This window comes from Panicum virgatum, chromosome 9K (genome assembly GCF_016808335.1).
Source record: "Panicum virgatum strain AP13 chromosome 9K, P.virgatum_v5, whole genome shotgun sequence".
Lineage (NCBI taxonomy): Eukaryota > Viridiplantae > Streptophyta > Magnoliopsida > Poales > Poaceae > Panicum > Panicum virgatum.
Genome location: NC_053144.1, coordinates 49,655,593 through 49,675,271, shown reverse-complemented (window position 1 = coordinate 49,675,271; position 19,679 = coordinate 49,655,593). Strand labels below are relative to the sequence as shown.

Sequence of the window (19,679 nt, the reverse complement as noted above, 5' to 3'; positions counted from 1 at the left end):
TATGCCAGGTGCCCAGATTAGTTCCCTTTTGTTTCCTACATTATTCGTCACATTGAATTTTTAGACACATTCATAAACCTACGAGATGAATTTTTTAAATCTAATTAGTCCATGATTGAATATTAATTGTCAGATAACAATAAAATGTGCTACAGTACTAAAACCCAAATTTTTCACGAAACTACTATGTCTAGACCAAACTGTGCCACAAACATGAAGTCATGCTGGAGCTAACATTTTGCTACTATAAAGCTCGTGAGAAGCCTTCGAGCCATGATAAAAATTCTCAATTCTCTGTGCACTACAATAAAAATAATAATGTCATATGAGTCACTGCTCAAGTTTTTGCCCCCCGCACAACTGTAGCTTTACGTGGAGAGACTATTCCCTATGGGTCATTATAAATTTTCTCAATTCCCTCTATGCCACTAAAACCAAATTTGCTCTGGACTCATGTGCCACTAGCCCACTACTGTTACTTCTTCTGGGTGGAACGGCAACTAACGGTGGTTTAAAATGTCCCTTTTGCCCCTTCTTATATGTGGACCCCGCGCGTCAGCCGTCTTGCATCTCTCTCCCTCGCTCGCTCTGCCCGTTCCCCTCGCCTCCGCCCTCACGCCGTCGACGCCCCGCCCCGACCCCGACCCCACCCCGCTCTCCCTCCTCTCGGCGCCCCTGCTCCACTGCCGCTCGCTCAGCTGGGAGGGGCGGCCTGGCCTGCCCAGGCCACGCCATGGCCCGTGGCGAGCTCGGGGCCACGGCCGGCAGTGGCCCAGGGGCGAGGTCGGCGGCGTGCGGGCGGGCGGCCTGTGGCTCGTGCGAGAGGACGGCGAGCGGGGCGGAGCGGCGCAGGCAGCGCGACGGCGGCGGCATGGCCATTCCGGCCAGCGCAGGGCTAGGCGGCGGCACTGAGGGGCGGGGCGAGCACCAGCGCGGCCGGGCGGTACCTGCGCGCGCGGAGGCGCGGCCCGGGGCCGCGCGGGCACGGCCCGCAGCGTGCGGCGGCGGGAAGCAGGCGGACCAGCGGCGGCACAGCCACGTTTTGGCGGCGGCGACGCGTGGGAGAGCGGAGAAAGGGGCCGGGGAGGTCGAGAGCTGACCAAGAAGCCGATTCTTGGGGTTGCTTTGGGGTGGGAAAAGGCCGGAGGAAGGGTGTCGGCGTGCGACCAGAGCTCCGAGCGGCGGCAACAAAGGGCGGGTTGGGGATCTTCAATCCCCGGCCCTGTAGGCCATGGCCGGCGTCGGGGAGAGGCTTGGGGCGTAGCGCAGAGGGTGAGAAAGGTGGGGATGGAGGCGATTTGGAATTGGCGGAGGGAGTGCGTCCACCGCCTGCACGAGTCCGGCGAGCTCTGTCGCGTCCTCGAGGGCACCCCCGGCCAGGTCAAGCTCGGGTCAAGGGGACGAGGGTAAAATGGGAACTTCATCCTTCTCTGATGCTTCACAACTAGTCTGACAGGGCAAACGTGATGGAATTGGACGGTAGTGGCACATGAGTCCAGAGCAAATTTGCTTAGTGGTTGTGTGGGAGCATCAATTTTTCTAGTGGCACAGAGGGATTTGGGAAAATTTATAATGGCCCATAGGGAATAGCCTCTTAGGTGGAACGGTAGCTAACAACAGTTTAAAATGACTCTTTTGCCCCTCTTACAGGTGCCCCCACATGTCTGTAAAACAATTTTGTCGCATACAGTTTTTTGACGAATACTTATTGGTTGAGTTCATGTTGTCCTTTGTTATTTAGGTAAATAGCATTAGAAAATATAAAAATTGCATTTAGGATGTGACCAACAATAAATCAAAGATGAGTCCAACCATAAGATCCATATTTGATAAATTACATTTCACGGACTTGTATTACGAAAACTTGAAAACAAATATCTTTAGACCGTGACAGTAAGGAACATAAACTAGCACCGACCATGATATACGGAGCATAGCGTGTACAAAAATACTGGCAGAACAAACTACTAATGGTTGATTTCATCAACCATATCTCTCTGCTCGATCAGAAGAGGAAGGGCAGTGTACTTGTAAGAACAAACAATCGGAGGACGAACCCTGGCTGGAGCGGATCACACTGAGCTGGGAAAGTATATATGTTGTAAACATGCATGCATAATAAGCGTGATGTCCTGAACATTAGGCGACGGCGGCCACATAGTTGGGCAGCTTGTCATTTCCAGGTCGAGAAAACACAATCTGCAAGCGGTGTGTATAGAACAACAGGCAGTCAGAGTCTGGCACAATATAGTTTGTTAAGTCTAGAGTGAACAGTAACAAGTGAATACATACAGTACCTGGTAATTTCCAAGCGTGCGCGACTTGAAACCAGCTGCGGTGTAAAGGAAATAGTACTCCCATGTACGGATGAACTTGTCATCAAATCCTAGGGCCAAAACTTTGCTGCAAACCAAAAAAAAAAAGTGAGTACAATCAACTATGCCATGTAGCTTTTCTGAGATGGAGAGGTGTGCTTACTCTCTGTTGTCCGTGAAGTTCTGCATCCAGCGCATCAGAGTCGGGTAATAATGGTACCCAATGTTCTCAACGTGTTCTACGCTGCATGCAGACAAATATTTATATATATGTCCAAATTAAACTGATCAATTTGTAATTGTACGCCAAGCATGCCTTAGATGATCAATGTATGTAGCCTTTTAGATACGTTATTAGCACAAACTAATCAATGTTAGTATATATAACTAGCAGCTAGCCAGTGCTAGTGAGTACGAACCAGAGCCTTGATGCATTGGACATGGCAGACGTTATTCGAGCCAGAGAAGGCACGCAGGCGCCTGGGAAGATATATTCCTTTATGAAGTCGGAGCTCCTCCTATATTCATCATATCGCTCCTCTGGGACTGAGCTGAACTGCTCATATAAATTTATTTATATAATTCGCAGATGAAAATTAGTTATGGTCAATTCAAATGTAAAAACGGATTGGAGCACGAGCATGTATACGGTCAATCCGCGAAATAATTAAATGGATGCACAATCGATATAGTTTTTTTTATGATGAATAATGGCACGCACCTGGAGGACAAACATGCCATCTTTTGCCAGATGGTACTCGCAGGAGCTAAAGAATTCGTCCATGTACTCATGGCCAACATGTTCAACCATCTCGCTGAGTAATTAATCAAGAGAAGAGGACATTTCTGTGAGCACTACTTGCTGATTACTCCTTCAATCAATATTAAAAATTGTCAGAAAAGTACTCACCAACTTATAATCCTATCATATTTATGGCAAGTCGGTATATGACGGTAGTCGCACAGCAGGAAAGTTACATGGTCCTGCAAAAATAGTAGGATTATTTGCTACCTCAAAACTTTTACCATGCTGATTAACAAATACAAATCTACATGTTACGCTAGAAAGGTAAAGCGCCGACCTCCAAGCCAGCTTCTTTCACTTTCCTCTGGGCATACTTGAGTTGCTCTTCAGACAGCGTGATCCCAGTGTATTTACAGCCTGTTCGCTTGACCACCTCTATTGCTAAAGTGCCCCAGCCACTTCCAATCTCAAGAACATGGTGGTCTCGCTCCACATTAGCCTTCAGCGAAATGGATATGCGTATTGCAAGATTGGGGCACCATCAGGTCATGTATATGCATATATATATTATGCAAGTGGCCAATTAAGTCAACACACAACACACACACACACACACACACACACACACACACACACACACACACACACACACACACACACACACACACACACACACACACACATCATGTGACATGATGGACAAGTGCAAGAAAGCACCTGATCGCATTTTGAAGATCATATGTATTACCTTGTCGATTAGAACTCTAACTTTACGTAGCTGAGCTGCTTCTAGGCTCTCGTCCTCCACCTACCATTAAAGACGACACCCAAATAAGCTAGTCCAAGAACATACTGATATCCACAAACACAACTCTACATAACTTATGCAGATCAAATCACAAGGTTGACAAACCTTGAAGATGGCAGAAGAATAACTCATTGTCGGGTCCAGACAAAGGGCAAAGAAATCATTACTCTGCACTCACATATGTAAAAAGAGAATAAAACTCTTTAACAATTTGTCAATTGTTTGAGATGGATAGGAATGAATGATTATTGAGACGTAGAATTAGGGTGTTGACAAAAAAATCCTAAGCATATATCTTTGTGTTGATGGGAAAAATAAATTAAAACAAGACACGTGGATACTTACGAGATCATAGTGTTCAGAGATATTTCGACGAGCTTGTTTTACAGTATTCTTCCTCGAGACATGTGACAGAATATATTTCGACGATGCAACCCCAGCGGTTAAAAGCAAAGGCGTCCACCAACCCCTGCTTATATAGCTTCTGCAAGAGACATTTCAAGGAGTTTGTCATAGTATATTCAAGTATGATACTTCACTTTGATAGCTGTTCAGATGAATTTTGTGGAAAATTTATCGTTCAGGACCTTCTGCTGGCGATGTTGCTCGAACTCTTGTGCGCATCTCTATTAGCAATGAGAATCTGTATGGAAATGGTTCATGAGTTCAGTAATACAATAAAAATGAGAAACAGTTGTGTGAATCTGTAGGTGAGCATCATCGAACGGAACAGAACATGTAGTTTTACCAGAAAAAGATTTAGAAGGCCTTCTCTTTGATCAGCAAAAGAGAAATAGCCATTAATGTAGGCGTCTGCCAAACCAAGATCTGCTTCTGTTGCAACCTGACAAAACGCCAAAGGCAGGCAAGAGTAAAACACGCATCACAGAGGTGAGATATGACCAAGAAATAGTAGAGCAGAGCATGGAAAGAAGTAGACTTCCAGCAAGATATAGGAGAGGAGAGAACCTTCCAATAGAACCGGGGATCATGAATTTGCATGACAGATTTCATATGGCATTTTTTGCACGCTTTACCAAAACTGAATGTAGTGCCTCCTTCCTCAATCAAGCTAATCATGAAACTGAAGTGAGAACCATTACTAGACATTATTGTATCATATATGAATTCAAACAATAACAAACCTCAAGCTACCAACGGAAACATATTGATCGAGAAATCTTGCTACCACAAGACGTGCCCCAGCCTCGGTCCATGATGGGACCATCACTTTTGGGTTCACCAGAAGGTCACATTTCTTTCCAAGTAAACCTGCAGCTGCTGCTTTCCCAGCCTGCATCCATAATTATTCCACACTATAAACTGATATATAGTGCTCATATAAATTAAATATTTGCAAAAAAATTTGCTGCTTATATGTTTGAGCCTAGTACAAAAGGACAGGCTGTGCAGGGAGTACCTTCACACTATCCTCATGGAATCCATAGCCTGTTATACAACATGAAAGGGACATTTTAGAATAAGAAAACGAAATGCAGTAAAAGGGAAGGTTGTACTGTAATGAGTGTACCTTGGTATGACTCACAGAACCATAATCCTCGCTTTCCCTGGATGTAATTGAGCTCAAGAGAAGCCTTTGCAGCAGCCACGGAAGGATTAGGATGGCTGGTATTCCATTTATACAATACATGGTCGGGGACGCGAGTTGGATTTGTAGGACCGAGAAATGCGACCAGAGGGGGGTGAATGGGAGCCGATCAAAAATATCGCGATCGAAAACTTTGGCTCAAGTTCCAAGTGCGCACCTCAACCCTAGAGTCCTAGGCGAGGTGTGAAGTAGCTACGGAGGAGCTACACCAACACAAGAGAGCCCTAGGAACGAACGTGAACAAGCGCGGAAGCAAACACGAAGAAACAGCGCAAGATTCAGCACGGTATACTAACACCGGTTGAACCGACGTATAGAACTTGAATACGTCGGACTAACCGGTGGTACAGAGCCGGCAGCAGCAGCAAACAGCAAGCACCGGTTGATCCGACGCCCTGGTTTGAATAGCGTCGGTTCAACCGGTGTGTGACGCCGGTTTAACCGACAAAATCAGAGACTGACGTCGGTGCAGTTGTCCAGAGGGGCAACAAAACACACCAAAACCATGCTGTGAGCACCGGTTAAACCGATGTGCACCAATTGTCAAAGCCGAGTGCAGAGCACCGGTTCAACCGGCGCTAAGGAAAGTCAATACTCCGGTTAAACGACCCAAAAGAGCACACACAGAAGCAACACCGGATGAACCGATGCTCTAGAGAGAGAAAGCACCGGTGCAATCCAACAACACGCAGAAAACCCCAACGAGTGAGAAACCTACTCACCGGTTGAACCGACGACCTCGAACTCGAGCGTCGGTTTAACCGGTGTTAGGATGAAATTCAGTCCACGCCCAGAAACTCTGATTTCCGCTCGGCTCGATCCAAAACTCAAAGTTCAAGGGATCAAATCAAGTCCAAATCTTACCAAATTTTGTCGGCATGATCACAAAGAGCTTGTGAGCATGTCCTCGCAAGGAATTGACGAATCACTCCATGGTTTGGGAGGAATCGCAGGTTTAGTGAACAAGTACGGGGTTTTCTCAAAAACGTGAAAAGCTCAAGAACTAAGATCCTAACGAGGTTGTGATTTCTAGAGGATTTGCACTAGGCAAGAAGGGTTAGAATCACGTCAAAGAGCTCAAAGAACTATATCAATCTCGCACTTCATGATCCAACAAACGAAATCACAAATCGTCACAACCAAAACATGAAGCGAATGAGATTGAAAACTTACTCAAATTTCCAGAGGGCAAAAGGAGGGAAGGGCCTCCTTTCCCACGAAAATTCAGTACAAGGTCTTCACAAATCCATGGCTAAAATCCTACCTAGAAGAGAGAAGGGAGGAAGGATATGGAGGGAGAGGAGGAAGAGAAGGCGCCTGGCTCTTTCTGTTTCTCTGTACAGCGCGAGGAGAGGGCGGGTGCGCCCCTGCCTTTTTCCCTTGTGAGCTGCTGCTTTGCCTCCCTTTCCTTTCTCTCCAAGTCTCCCACTAAAAGACTACAATACCCCTAAGTGCTGAAATAAAACTAGAAGACCCTTAGGGGCAAAACAGGAAAAGAGACATTGAAGACCATCTGACGGCTGCGACGACTTGGAGAACTTTGCTTCGACCCGACGCAATCTTCCCGATGTCGCCACGCGTCCTTCTGGAATCTTCGCGGGGGCAGTTTTGGGAAAACTTCCGAAACCGAGTTCGGGTGCGGTTTTGGAGGAACCGCGAAACCTTCCCGCGCGATGTTTCCGGGCACACCCGCCAAGCCCGATGTCGCCACGTGTCCGACCTCCCGCCGGAACCCTAGCGCCTTCGTCATCCCTGACGCCATCGCCATCTCTCTCCGACTCGGCCGACGTCGACGCATCCTAGCCGTTGGTTTTTCCCGAGCTACCAACAAACTCCACGCCGTCTCGCCTTGGCGCTAGGAATGGATCGCAACGCGGCCCAGCAGTGGCCCAAGCATCTGGGCCGCCCTTCTCCACCGCACAGTCATCCGGTCGGGCCTCCAACGCCACCGCAAGGTCTCCCGCCTCCGCATGGTCGTCGAGCTCCCAGCCACCGCAACGCCGCCGCATGGTCCATCGGCACGCGCCTCGCTCTTGTCCAAACCATCTCGCTGCAACCGCGCCATCCGTGTACCTGCACACCACAAACCAAGAACTGGCGCAATCTCCACAGAGTCGCGACTACACACAGTTAGTCCACTCCATGTGTTGGCAATCACTCATCACACCAAGGAGCAGGCCTCCACTGCCTCTCAGGATTAAGTGTCACAAGAAAAGGGCTGGCAGATCCAATGTTCTGGCAGTTCAAAGAAAGCAGCAAGACACCACACGATCATCCATATTAAAATTAATCACGCTGATTGGTAATAAATATAGATAGTTGCCGTCGTACTTCTAGCTAGCTACCTGAAGCAGATTTAGCCAGTATGTAACACACACTCCCCTGCTTGTTGTCCCCAGGAAGTTCATAGCACTCCATGCCGACGACCTCCGTGGCATCAAACTTGCATCCCGGTGGAGGTATACATGGCTGCAAGAGAGAGAAGGGAAACATATATGGGACAAGTATACCGGACCATTCCTCACAAATACCGCAAAAGATATCATACACATTTGATTTAGATTCTTGTGTAATAGCATGCAGGGTTACCTGTTAGTATAATGAAATGCACCTAGAATTCTCAATTCATCATGTGTTGCTTCAGCTCCAAGTAGTTTTAGAGCATCCGGTGCGCGGACACTAAACATGACTAGTTGAATACCCCGCGCGTTGCTGCGGGATTTCAGGGCAAAAATGTTGAAGTTGAGTGTGTTGAAAAGATAGAGTTATGATTTTGCAGTCAATTTTAGCATTGCAGATATATGGCATGTTTGTATATAAGAAATGCTTAAATATGGAAGTTGATGTACATATAAGAAGTTCTAGTTACATAAACCGATAAAAAGAGAAATCATAATAGTTATGATAAGGATACGTAAATTTTATTCCGGGAGGAAATGGAAATATCCGCATCATTTTGTGAAGCAAGAGATTGGACTTTGTATTGACTCTCTTGGATAACTGAAGTTTCTGGATTTTTTTTTTAAAATTAAGTGTGACCAACGCAATTGTGTGAAATGTTGATAATCGGAAAGAATATATTTTGTTTAATAGTTTTATTAGTACCTATGTTTCATTGGACCAATGTAGATATTTTGAATTGGTTATGGATTCTCCACCATCGTGATCTGTATTACTGTAGTATAATAGGATGTTAGAAATGGGTGTGACAAAAATGCATGAGGGATGTCAGCACTTACATTATTTTTTTAACATTTTGTTGCTAATTCTGTCATAAAAATTGTTCATATGGCAATATAAAACCAAGTAAAAAGGTAAGAAATCTTAGTGGGTTGCGGAAGACCAAGATATGAGCTTTCATTCCGATCCAATGGTTGAAATAAAATGATGATGTGGCTTCACCACAAGTGAGAGAAATAGCTATTAATGACTCTTAGTGGGTTGCACTTATATAAGATATATAGATTTGGTCGTACATCTCCTCTGAACCATCAACCTCCAGGACTTTGTAACCTGCTGACAGAAACATATAAAATTGTTTCCATCAGTGAATGAATAGAGTAATTTACAATGGGGTAAAGAGCATGTCAGAAAAAAATACATCATAATTTACAAGATGATAGTACACATCACAAACCATGTTAGAAAAAATCCATCATAATTCTTTATAATTATTTTGATATGTTAGGATATTTAATAATAAATTAATCATTGCAGTTCAAAATTGTCTGAAAAATAACGATGAAAAAATTATACCAATTTTTTTAATATGCATTGTGATGTCTACTACTACTTGCGTAAGGAGAAATAAAAAAACACAAATTGAATTATGGGGTAAAATAAATTAAATGGCATAATTTAGGGGGTAAATTGAACCAAATTATAGTTTATGGGGTTATTCAAACTTTGACTATACTTGAAGGGAGTATATTGAACTTTTTCCCCAAAAGAAACTATTACCCCTAGTAACAGAGGAAGCAAATTCCTAAGAAGTAGAAAAACTGGGTACCTCCTTCTAAACTTGAAAGACTTGACTTCACACCTGGTCTTAATTTGGCAACCCATGCTCATCAACTCTTCTCTTACCTGCCAGTATAATGTTTATACAGTGATCAATCATTGCATCGTAAATACAGATGAGAGTACAACTATTTTATATGGAAGCTTCTTTTAAGGTGGAAAAGATTCAATGCATGCTTTTTTAAAAAAAAGATTCAGTACCTTGTTCATGTAGGACTCCGATCGGCCCTTCACAGTGTGCCACTGGGGGCGACCAAACAACTGAATGCACGCACGATCCCAATGAATGAATTAGAAGCCGCAAATGAACGAGACTAATGAAGAGTTATTCAGATGCACGGTGAATCAAGAAAGAGAAATGAATAATAAATACGAAGGCACCTCAAGAAGGTGATTGTCACGGCAATGCGAGAGCACAAAGGAAGCGGGGAGCCCCAACACTCCTTGTGACGGACAGGACCAGCAGATGCACGCACACATCGGAATCTGCAACGAATATGCAGTTTTGTCACCAATTAATTCAGTACTGGCAACAAGCCCGATACGAAGGAGTACAGGTAGAGATAAGAAACTTGGTAGTAGCAGTACAAGGTAAGCATCCTGGAAGAGCTTGGAATAGCCATGCACACTAATGAACTGCCCCAAGGTTTCATTGCGATCAAGGTCAGGGTTCCTTTCGTGGTACTCCAGGTACCTGAAGTTCCAAAGATGGCATAGCAAATAAACTAATCAATCAAGTTTCATGCATGGATATTAATTAGGGAAAAATCCGGTTTACACCCTTTAACTATCGCAAAAGTCCGATTTTTAACCTTCAACTACGAAACCGGACAACATAAGCCATCCAGCTGTCGAAACCGAACAAATTTGGCCCCTAGAGTGGTTTTGAAGGTGATTTTCTATTTTGTGAGAATTAAAAATATTCATTTTTACACTAAAAAATTTATAAGTAATTCATTTAAGTCAAAAAATTATGAAATGAGTATCAAAAGTTTTCTAAAAATGTAACCTATCTATTGTCACAAGACTTGTAAGCTATTCAGATCTAATTTTTTTTATGTTTATAATATTTAGTTGCTTGCAGTTATGCCTATTATTTTTAATAACTAAGATTCAAATGGAGCAATAATAGATAGGTTACATTTTTAGAAAAATTTTGGTAATAGTTTCATATTTTTCTGATGTAAAGTGAATTAGTTTTTATTTTTTAGATCCAGTTAGATTTATTTAATTTTTATAGAAAATGCAAAACCGCCTTCAAAACCACTCTGAGGGCCAAATTTGCCCGGTTTTGATAGTTGGATGACCTATGTTGTCCGGTTTTGTAGTTGAAGGTTGAAAATTAGACTTTTGCGATAATTCGAGAGTAAAAATTAGACTTTTCCTTATTAATTATAGATAGGCAACAAAATGCACAAGCGAGACGCAGAAGGTTAGCTCACTTGAGAGCATGGTTCTTGAACTTGAGTATCTCTACGATCACGCGCCAGAAGCTGGGGCTAAGCGAGTTCCTCTTCTGCGCCAAGAGGCTGGATATGCCACTGCGAGTGCCCCACTCAAAGTCTCTATTCCTGTCTAGCAGGGTGCTCACTGAGAAGGACATGTCCGATCTCTCTATCTCCAGCCCGAGCCCTTCAAACCACTCCATCATGTTTGGGCTTGTCACCTGCACTTAGTGAGAGAGAAAATCCAGTAGAAGAATATCATTGGGTGGTCGTCTCTAGTGCTTTGTTAATTTAGTTTTGTCTAGTCTATATTCATGTTTATGCTCTCGTTCTTTGAAGTCCCTGCTGGAGTCCTCAAAAAATTAGATTATTTTAGATCACATTTTTTTCTAGCAAAATGACCAACCCAAGGCATATATGTTTGGAGAATTAGCCTTTGGGCTAATTTGAGGACTAAAGTTTAGTCCTTGAATTAGCCCCGTAAAATTTAGCCCCTAGATTTACGTTGATTGGATCCATGAGCTAATTTGAGAACTAAAACACATGTCAATCATTGTCTCTACCTTCCATGCATGAGGAGAGAAGAAAAGTGATTTTTTGGTGAGATCTATGCCAAAATAGCCTCAATAATCATCTCTTGGAGAAGCTATTTTTCTTTGAAAAAGATCAATTCACTTTAATCCCAAATAGTTCCGGCTAAAACGGACTAAAAAGGAAATGAGCTAATTTTTAGCCCCTGATCCGAACAGAGCCAAGGAGTGGCCCTGGCAAGCCGTGCGTGGTCTAGGTGGAGTGGTAGATATCGTGCAGTCCCCCGAGCACCTGATAGTGGTCGCCCTGATGGGAAGATCTGGTGTTTTCCTAATCCTATGCACGACTAACCTTGTGGATACTTGTATAGGAGCTGGTAGAGATCGCACTAAGCTTCTCGAAGATAACGTTGATAGAGCTCATGATGGAAATGGCCTTAGAGGGGTCCGGGGTCAAACACAGCGGCATCTATTCATTTTGCGCTCCGTTGCGCGCCGTTCCATCGCGGAGGTTCCTTTCCCCCTATGCCCCACCGTTCCATTTGTTTAACTTCCCCGAGGCCCATAAGCCGGACGGCCCACAAAGATTAGTTGGCCTGTTTCTCTTTCTTTTCCTCCAGCTTCTATTTCCATTTACCAATTCCCAGTTAGGGCACGCTCAAAAAAAAATCCCAGTTATGTCACACCCTGAAATTTTTAAATTTCAGGATGTGATTAAAATTAAAAATAAAACAATAATTTTATCATAATTTTAAAATTTTCCCAATATTTATTCTCTTTACAGGAAATTTAGTATAAGAGAATAAAATAATTTGTTATTTTTCTAAGACTAAACGAGGTTGTTTTGTTGCATTCATGCTGATTGCATTGTTTTATATATTTGAGTTTTCAATTTGAATTTAAATTCTTTGAATTTAAATTTGAATTGAATTGCTTGTTGCTAAATTAGAAAGTTTTTCCTTTCTCTTCCCTTACTTTCAGCCCAGCCCATCTTTCCCCTCCTTTCCCTTCCTTTTCTCTCCACTCTTTTCAGCCCGGCCCAGTTTTCTTTTTCTTTTCTCCCGGCCCAGCCCGACACCCGCCTCCTTCTCCAGCCCGACGCCGCTCCATCACCCGATCTGCCGCTGACAGGTGGGGCCCACCTGTCAGGGTCATCTTCCTTCTCCCGCCCGCGCCGTGCCTCTGCTTCTGGCCCCGCGCCGCGCTCCGCCTTTGCCCGTGGGCCTCCGTCCGAGCAGGCCGACCCGAGGCCCCCTCCAGCTCCGCCCCGCGCGCGCGCCGACCCGGACCCTCTTCCCCACGAGCTCGCAACCAAACCGGACGCTAGTCCGAATCCGGCCGTCGTACGCGCCCCGCAATACCCCGAGCCCGGGCCCGCACGCCGAGGTCCCTCGGGCCCTATAAATAGCATCGCCCCGCACCCCCTGGATCCGCACGCCCAGGCCGCCGCCTTTTTCCCCCGCACAGAACCCTAGCCTCGCCGCCGCCATTGGAGCTCTGCTCGAGCTCGGGCCGCCGCCGAACGACCTCCTCGCTGCAGCCCTTCGCAAGCCGAGTGTCCCCGGAGATCCGTGCCACGGTGAGGAACCCCGTCGACCGTTTCCCCCCTCCTTTCTCTCTCCTGCGCACGCGCGCACGATTCACCGGAGCTCTGCTTTGCCGCTCGCCGCCGCGCACCCACGCCCGGCCTCCACCGTGTCTCGCAGAGCCCGCAATCGGTCTCCTCGCGTCGCGCACAGCCTCCCCGAGCCCTGTTCGAATCAAGCGCCGGAAGGCCGTTCCGGCCTACGCCGGCGAACTCGCCGCCGCTCCGTCATGCGCCGCCACAAGCCCGCTCCGCTCGTCTAGGTCCTGCGCAGAGCCCCTAGATGGCTTTGCCTTGACGCGCGCTCGCTTCCAGTCCCAAACCCGAGCCGAGTGCGTACCGGAATCGCGTTTACGTGATACGCCGGCCATCCTGCCGCCGCACGCCGCCGCCAACCTCGCTGTCGGTTGCCTAGCGCCGCCGCCAGCCGCCCCAACAGACCCCAGCCGTCCGATCTGAGATCAGTGACCCAGATTAGATTCAAACCAAGTCAACTAGATTAGTTACCGGTCAACCTAGTACTTTTGCAAAAGAACCCCTCAGTTTCTAGGAAATCAACCCACGCCCCGGTATAGTTCAAAAGTATTTACAAAAGAGCCCTTTTATTTATGTTTTAGACCCTGACCTTTTAGGAAATAGAACCCGCCGTCCAGGAAGTGTAGTTTTGCTTTATAACCCTCGCGAGTTAGGTTTAATTTCATTTTAGTCCCTGGTTTCTTTAGGGCTAGCCCCTGGAAGTTTAAATCTATCGCAAACAAGTCTCTGGAATCTTGTTTTAGCCATATCTTTCACGTTTTAACTCTGTTTTCATCGATTTTTGCGCTCACGTGATCCTTGTGACGTGTGTAAGAGATTTATCACCTTGTTATCCTCTGTGAGCACACTTTGTTGTGTCTTATGAATCTTTTCTGTTAGTCCTTAATCTTTTGGTTAATCGCGACTAGATCCCTGAAGCACTGTTTAGTCCATAGAATCGCCATTTTAGTTCCGTTTTCCGCGTTTCTTGCGCCCTTGTAACCATAGCAGCGAGCCCTATCATTTAGTACATTCTTTTAAAGCTTTTCTTTGTTTTGGTGTATTGTTCTTAGTTGTATCTTTTGTTTGTTGATTTGTATATTTGCTCGTTGATTGCCCCGAGTAGAAGGATCGTCGTTTGAAGATTGAAGATCAAGTTCTCCGAGTGAGCAAAAGCGAAAGAGCAGTAAGAGTAGCTTTTCATTGGTGAAAGGCAAGTGACCCTAACCATCTTTCTATCTATGCTTATATACAAGAGTATTATGATTTAATTGGAACATGGAGAACCACCCAAGAAAACCGTACGACCACAATACTATATGGCTCTGATCTTAGCTAAGTAATTAGATGATCTATATATCGTGCCTGGGGCGTTTGATTGGTGGATTTTGGGTTATCGATATTTGAGGAGCGGGTGAAGGAAGCTTCGTCTTCTGAGGTATCGCAGAAAGCAAGGGACCAATGCGTACATATAGTGATTCTTTGTAAAGGCCTCGCAGCGTCCCTATGCAATCACACCTCGGAAGTGTGGTATTGTGCCTGATCAGCACATATGCGTGGTTGGGTTCAAAGTTCTTCGGAACTTTTACGCGAATTGTGGTGAAAGTATACAATCTCTGCAGAGTTAAAACTAACCGGTTAGCCGTGCTCACGGTCAAGAGCGGCTTAGACCCTCACATGATTAATAAACTTAAAGATGGATTTAAATCATTTTCTGGTTATTTCTTGTGGCCTTGCTGAGTACCAACCATAAGTGTACTCACCCTTGCTTACTGCTGCTCAGAAGAAAAAGTTGCTGTAAAGTCTTTTGAAGATGATGCCGAGTTCTAGGCGTACGCAACCCCCAGTCGATTGCCTGTGAAGTTTGGAGCCTTCGTTTCCAGGGTAAGCTGTATAACTCTGATATTCTTTTAATTATTGCTTTTACGTGATACTATTACTGATTATTCACATATAATGTCTCTATATGTATGAAATTTGATCCTAGCATACATATAGTTATGCATTCGGTTTTGTTCTTAAAACCGGGTGTGACAAGTTAGGGCTTCTATTTCTAGTAATAAAAAAATTAGAAATGGAAGAAAATATTTGGAACATGTTTCGAACATTTTGAAATGGCACAGAACCTTTTTTCTTTTTTTGGAACATTTTAAATGTTTCGAACATTTCAAATGGCACACAAGTTTTTAATTATTTTTGGAACATTAATTTATACTCCCTCCATTCACTTATTTCAAAAACTAATAAGTAAGATGTTTTTCTTGATCATTGTGTCAAGATAAAATATAGCTATGAAAAGTGGATGGAGGGAGTAATTTTTTAACATTCAAAATGGTTTAGAATTTCTTTTTGCTTATTTTGCAACATTTTGAAATATTTCGAACATTTCAAAATGGCACACAATTTTTTAATTATTTTTGGAACATTTATAAATTTTTTAACATTTAAAATGGTTTAGAATTTTGTTTGACTATTTTGAAAGATTTACAAATGTTTCCAAACACTATGAAATGTTAGAGAACTTCTTTACGTAATTTGGACCATTAGGAAATGTTTTAAACGTTATGAAATGGCACCGGAACTTGCTTTGGTGCACGAGTCCAGTTTCAGCCCGATGACGAGGTAACAGCTTCTGCCATAGGTCCACTATAATTCGCACGTTTTAGGAATAGACCTCCCTAAACACATGGTCAGCACCTTGTAGATGTAGATATTTTTCCACGGTGGGAGGCTCCTTTATCTTATTGTTCCCAAGCAAACAAAGGCCCAGGTCAAAGTCCTGTGCCTGAGTCATAGAAATGAGTTCCTTGGAGCGAGGCTACCTGCCTCTAGGGGTGGGACCACAAGTCAGGCCGGTGTTGTCATACCACAAATGGGGACAACTAGTGTTTCGTCGTGCCAACAAATTCGAGATCTTATATGGTACTCCATATGAAGGGGACTCATTCTTACAAAGGATAATTAGTAATAAAGAGAAGGTAGAAGCACATCGGGTAATAAATAAAGGTGGTCTGGCTCTTCCTTCATGAGGACGAAGCCGCAGGACGGGACTACAGAGCAGGTCACTGACGTGTGGGGCCAATGCCACACATCAGTGATCCAACTGCACTCTGCAGTACTGCAGAGGATCTTCTTCCAAAATAGGAACTCTAAACTAAAAACTTATACTAAAGCATATCAGGACCGATAATCCGTAAAATATCAATAATCTTTATAAAGACGTGCAGAATTTCAAGAGCAATAGTAGTTTCAATCGCATTTATGAAATGTAGTTCCTTGACCGTGCAAGTCTAAAGACAGCAGGTCAAGACAAGATATGACGCACAAATGGAAGTCTTAATTAGTCGTCTGTAACTTGGCTTAATGCATGGATGTTCGCACCCGGTTGAAGACCATGAAGCCGAGGTCGAGGTTGACAGGACCGCTACCACCGTCGTCGACGGCCACGGTCCTGGCAACATCCCCGCCGAGGTAGGGCTCCTTCTCGTAGAGTCACCCGCGCGCCGCCGCTCCTCGCCGGCTCGTGCGCCGCGGACAGCCCCGTTAGGCTGGTTCCAACGCCCGTCGGTACCGACCCCCGCCGGTCGGTACCGACCCGGCTACCGACCCGCGCCGGTCGGTAAGCGCGGAAACCGAGAGCGCGGGGCGGTAGCGCTACCGGCCGGGCGGTCGGTACCGACCGCCGTTGGAGCCGCGCGCGGTCGGTACCGACTGGTCGGTACCGATCCGGCCGGTCGGTACCGACCCCGCGTCCGGTCGGCTGCCACGCGGCGCTCTGTGATTGGCCAACGGCTGTCACGTCAGCTACCCGTTGCAATTAGCCGTTTTTGACCGTTTGGACTCCAAAAAATTCGAAAAAAATTAGCTGTGGGCTGAGGCTGCAGGCTGACTGATGGAGCGCTGGGGTCGAGTGGGCTGGCGAGAGCTGACGTGGCGCTGACGTGGCTGTGGCTGTGGGCTGGGGCTGCAGACCCGCTGTTGGAACCAGCCTTACGCCGGCACCCACCACCGCCACCCTCATCATCCCTCTGTTCTACTTGCTCTGTCTGTGCAAACTCTCGTTAGGGCGCTGGGCGCTAGAATCTTACTAATTTGAAGTAAAAATTTTGTGTTGGAGTCTTGTTAATTTGAAGTACTAAATTAAGTCTATTTACAAAGTTTTTTGCATAGATGGGTTGTAAATCGCGAGACGAATCTAATGATACTAATTAATTTATTATTAACCCATAATTAGCGGATGGTTACTGTAGCATCAATGTTGCAAATTATAGATTAAGTAGGCTCATTATATTCGTTTCGCGATTTACAGCCCATCTATAAAAAAAAATTTGTAAATAGACTTTATTTAGTATTTCATGCATGTGTCCCAACATTCGATGTGATGTTTTTTTTTTTTTATGTTTCCGGGGTTTACTAGGGCCACGGTGCAATGCAAACAGACACAAGCGACGGTACATTTATATGCTGACTCGAGATTGCTGGCGTGCACATGGCCTGGGTCCACCGAACAACTCCACTTTGTGAAGCAACTAACTGTGCCAAGTCATTCATAAGTATTAGGGAATTATTAAATAGGGATGCTAGATTTTGGCCCTAGATGTGGTGATAGGGCTAAACTTGGCCTAATGAGAGCTAATCTAGTGCTAATGGACTCTGACGACTAATTATCTATCATCTAGGTAATTAGATTAGCAATTAGCTCATGTTTAATTATACAATTTGTATTGGCATGTAAATAAATGGACTAAGGTTTATTAGCCTCTTGGATCCAAACACCCCCTAAATCAAAAAACCATCCATATTATATGATGAGAACCAAAGGGTTGACCGTAGTAGCACGTGCTGATATTTTCAATGGAAGTAATGCACGACATCAGCGCCTAGCTGGGGGATGGTTAATTTATTAGCAATTGCTAAATCATAATTCCTTTGAGAGTTTGCAACATGATACCATTCACATTACAAGTTTCATATTTTAAAAATTAACTAGAGAAGTGCTGCGTCGTTGGCGCCCCCAAGAGGCCCATTGCTTATAACGTTGCTTTGCAGACTTGGTCAAATTTGATTTGGATTGTTAAATGTATGTGAGTGAGGTGTGGAGCGTTGAAATGTCCGTGGATCGTCCATGCGTCCATAGCGAGAAAGCATGTATGTGGTAGTTATCATAGATGTCGATGTTGTGTTATATGCAGTGTGTAAGTGTGGGAGACGATTTAACCCATCACCGATACACATTAAGGGGGTTGGTTTCACAAAAGTGTTGGGGGTTTTCTGTGAAAATGTTCATGGAGTGCAGATTAATTTTGCCAAAAGTTGAGGGCGCTTTATGTGAAAGAGACGTAGGAAGAGTGCTGGTTGATTTTACCAAATCCAGGGATTTTCATAAAATTGTCGTCAATAGAGTACGTGTTGATTTCGTCAAAGTTCAGGGGAGTCGTTTGTAAAATTGACATTCACAAAGTTTGGGGGTTCTTTTACAAAATTATCATCCATGGGCTATGGGTTGATTTCAGAAAAGTTTGGGACTTTTTTTTTTTTTGCAAAATTTACATCCCAACTGTTTCTAGGCATCGGATCGGCCGATCCGACGGCCGAAGTGATTTGAGGGTGATGTGGGCACCCTCCGGTGTAAGGGAATGCACCAAAATTAGTAGGAAAGATTAAGTTCTACCTGATTTCATATCAAGAGTTTCACGCAGGAGCTAGCTTTGAGCGTTTCAAAGCATGTTTGAAAAACCTACCCAGCACAATTCCAGTACAAGATTCAAGATGGCACTATGCTGCTGTTTCCAGGCAAGCTCTACAAGTATAAAAAGGAAAAAACGCTAATAAATTCAACAAGAAAACAATAAATTGTGATGATATAAGCTTGGTGCCAAACTTTCATGTTGTTGACTTTGTCAGTAATTCATAACCAGTGGCGGATCCTCCTCAGTCCCCCTACCCTCAAGAAGTCCATGGAAGCCCCCTAAGCCCCCTCCCCCTACATTTCTGGTCGTGGTTGAAAGGAAGGAGGGAGGAAGAAGAAAGCGAAAATGACCCCTCAAACCGTATTCAGTTTCTGGATCCTTGTGTTCTTGACTATCAAAATACTATGGCCGCCCTTAGCCATGGTATCACCTAATAGCTACTATCTGGCATTTCAACTATACTTCCATTAGTATATTTGTTTTTATTTAATCCCCAAAGGGACCGCATAACTGTAACACCCCGGTGTTAATTTTGATGCTAACATTGTGCTTAATCGCTAATCGAGACTAATCATCATCATTAGCGCTAATTGAGTTCGCAAAGTAACTTCGATTAAGGTACGTTCGATCTTGTTTTTCTCCCTAATCCGAGCTCTAAATCAATTTTTGCCCAACATCAATGTTGTAGAACTTTTCTTCCTCTGCAACTTTCATTTTGGCCAAAATTCAAGTTTCAGCATGAAATTTAAAGAAAATCTTTAATTTTGCTTTGAATAGGACATTTTCAAATGCACCCGAGTTTTGAAATTTTATCTTTCAAACCTTTGTTCAAATGAAAAAGTGCCTGAAATAAAAGTTGAAGACCTCAAAATTTTGAACAACTTTCGTATTCAAAAGCTTTTCATTTGAGGCCAAGA

General features: G+C 44.5%; 1 pseudogene; it reads right to left on the bottom strand.

Moving 5' to 3' along the window:
• Positions 1-1,825: 1,825 nt before the first annotated feature.
• Positions 1,826-17,093, bottom strand: LOC120651963 (annotated as a pseudogene).
• Between the last annotated feature and the right edge of the window lie 2,586 nt (positions 17,094-19,679).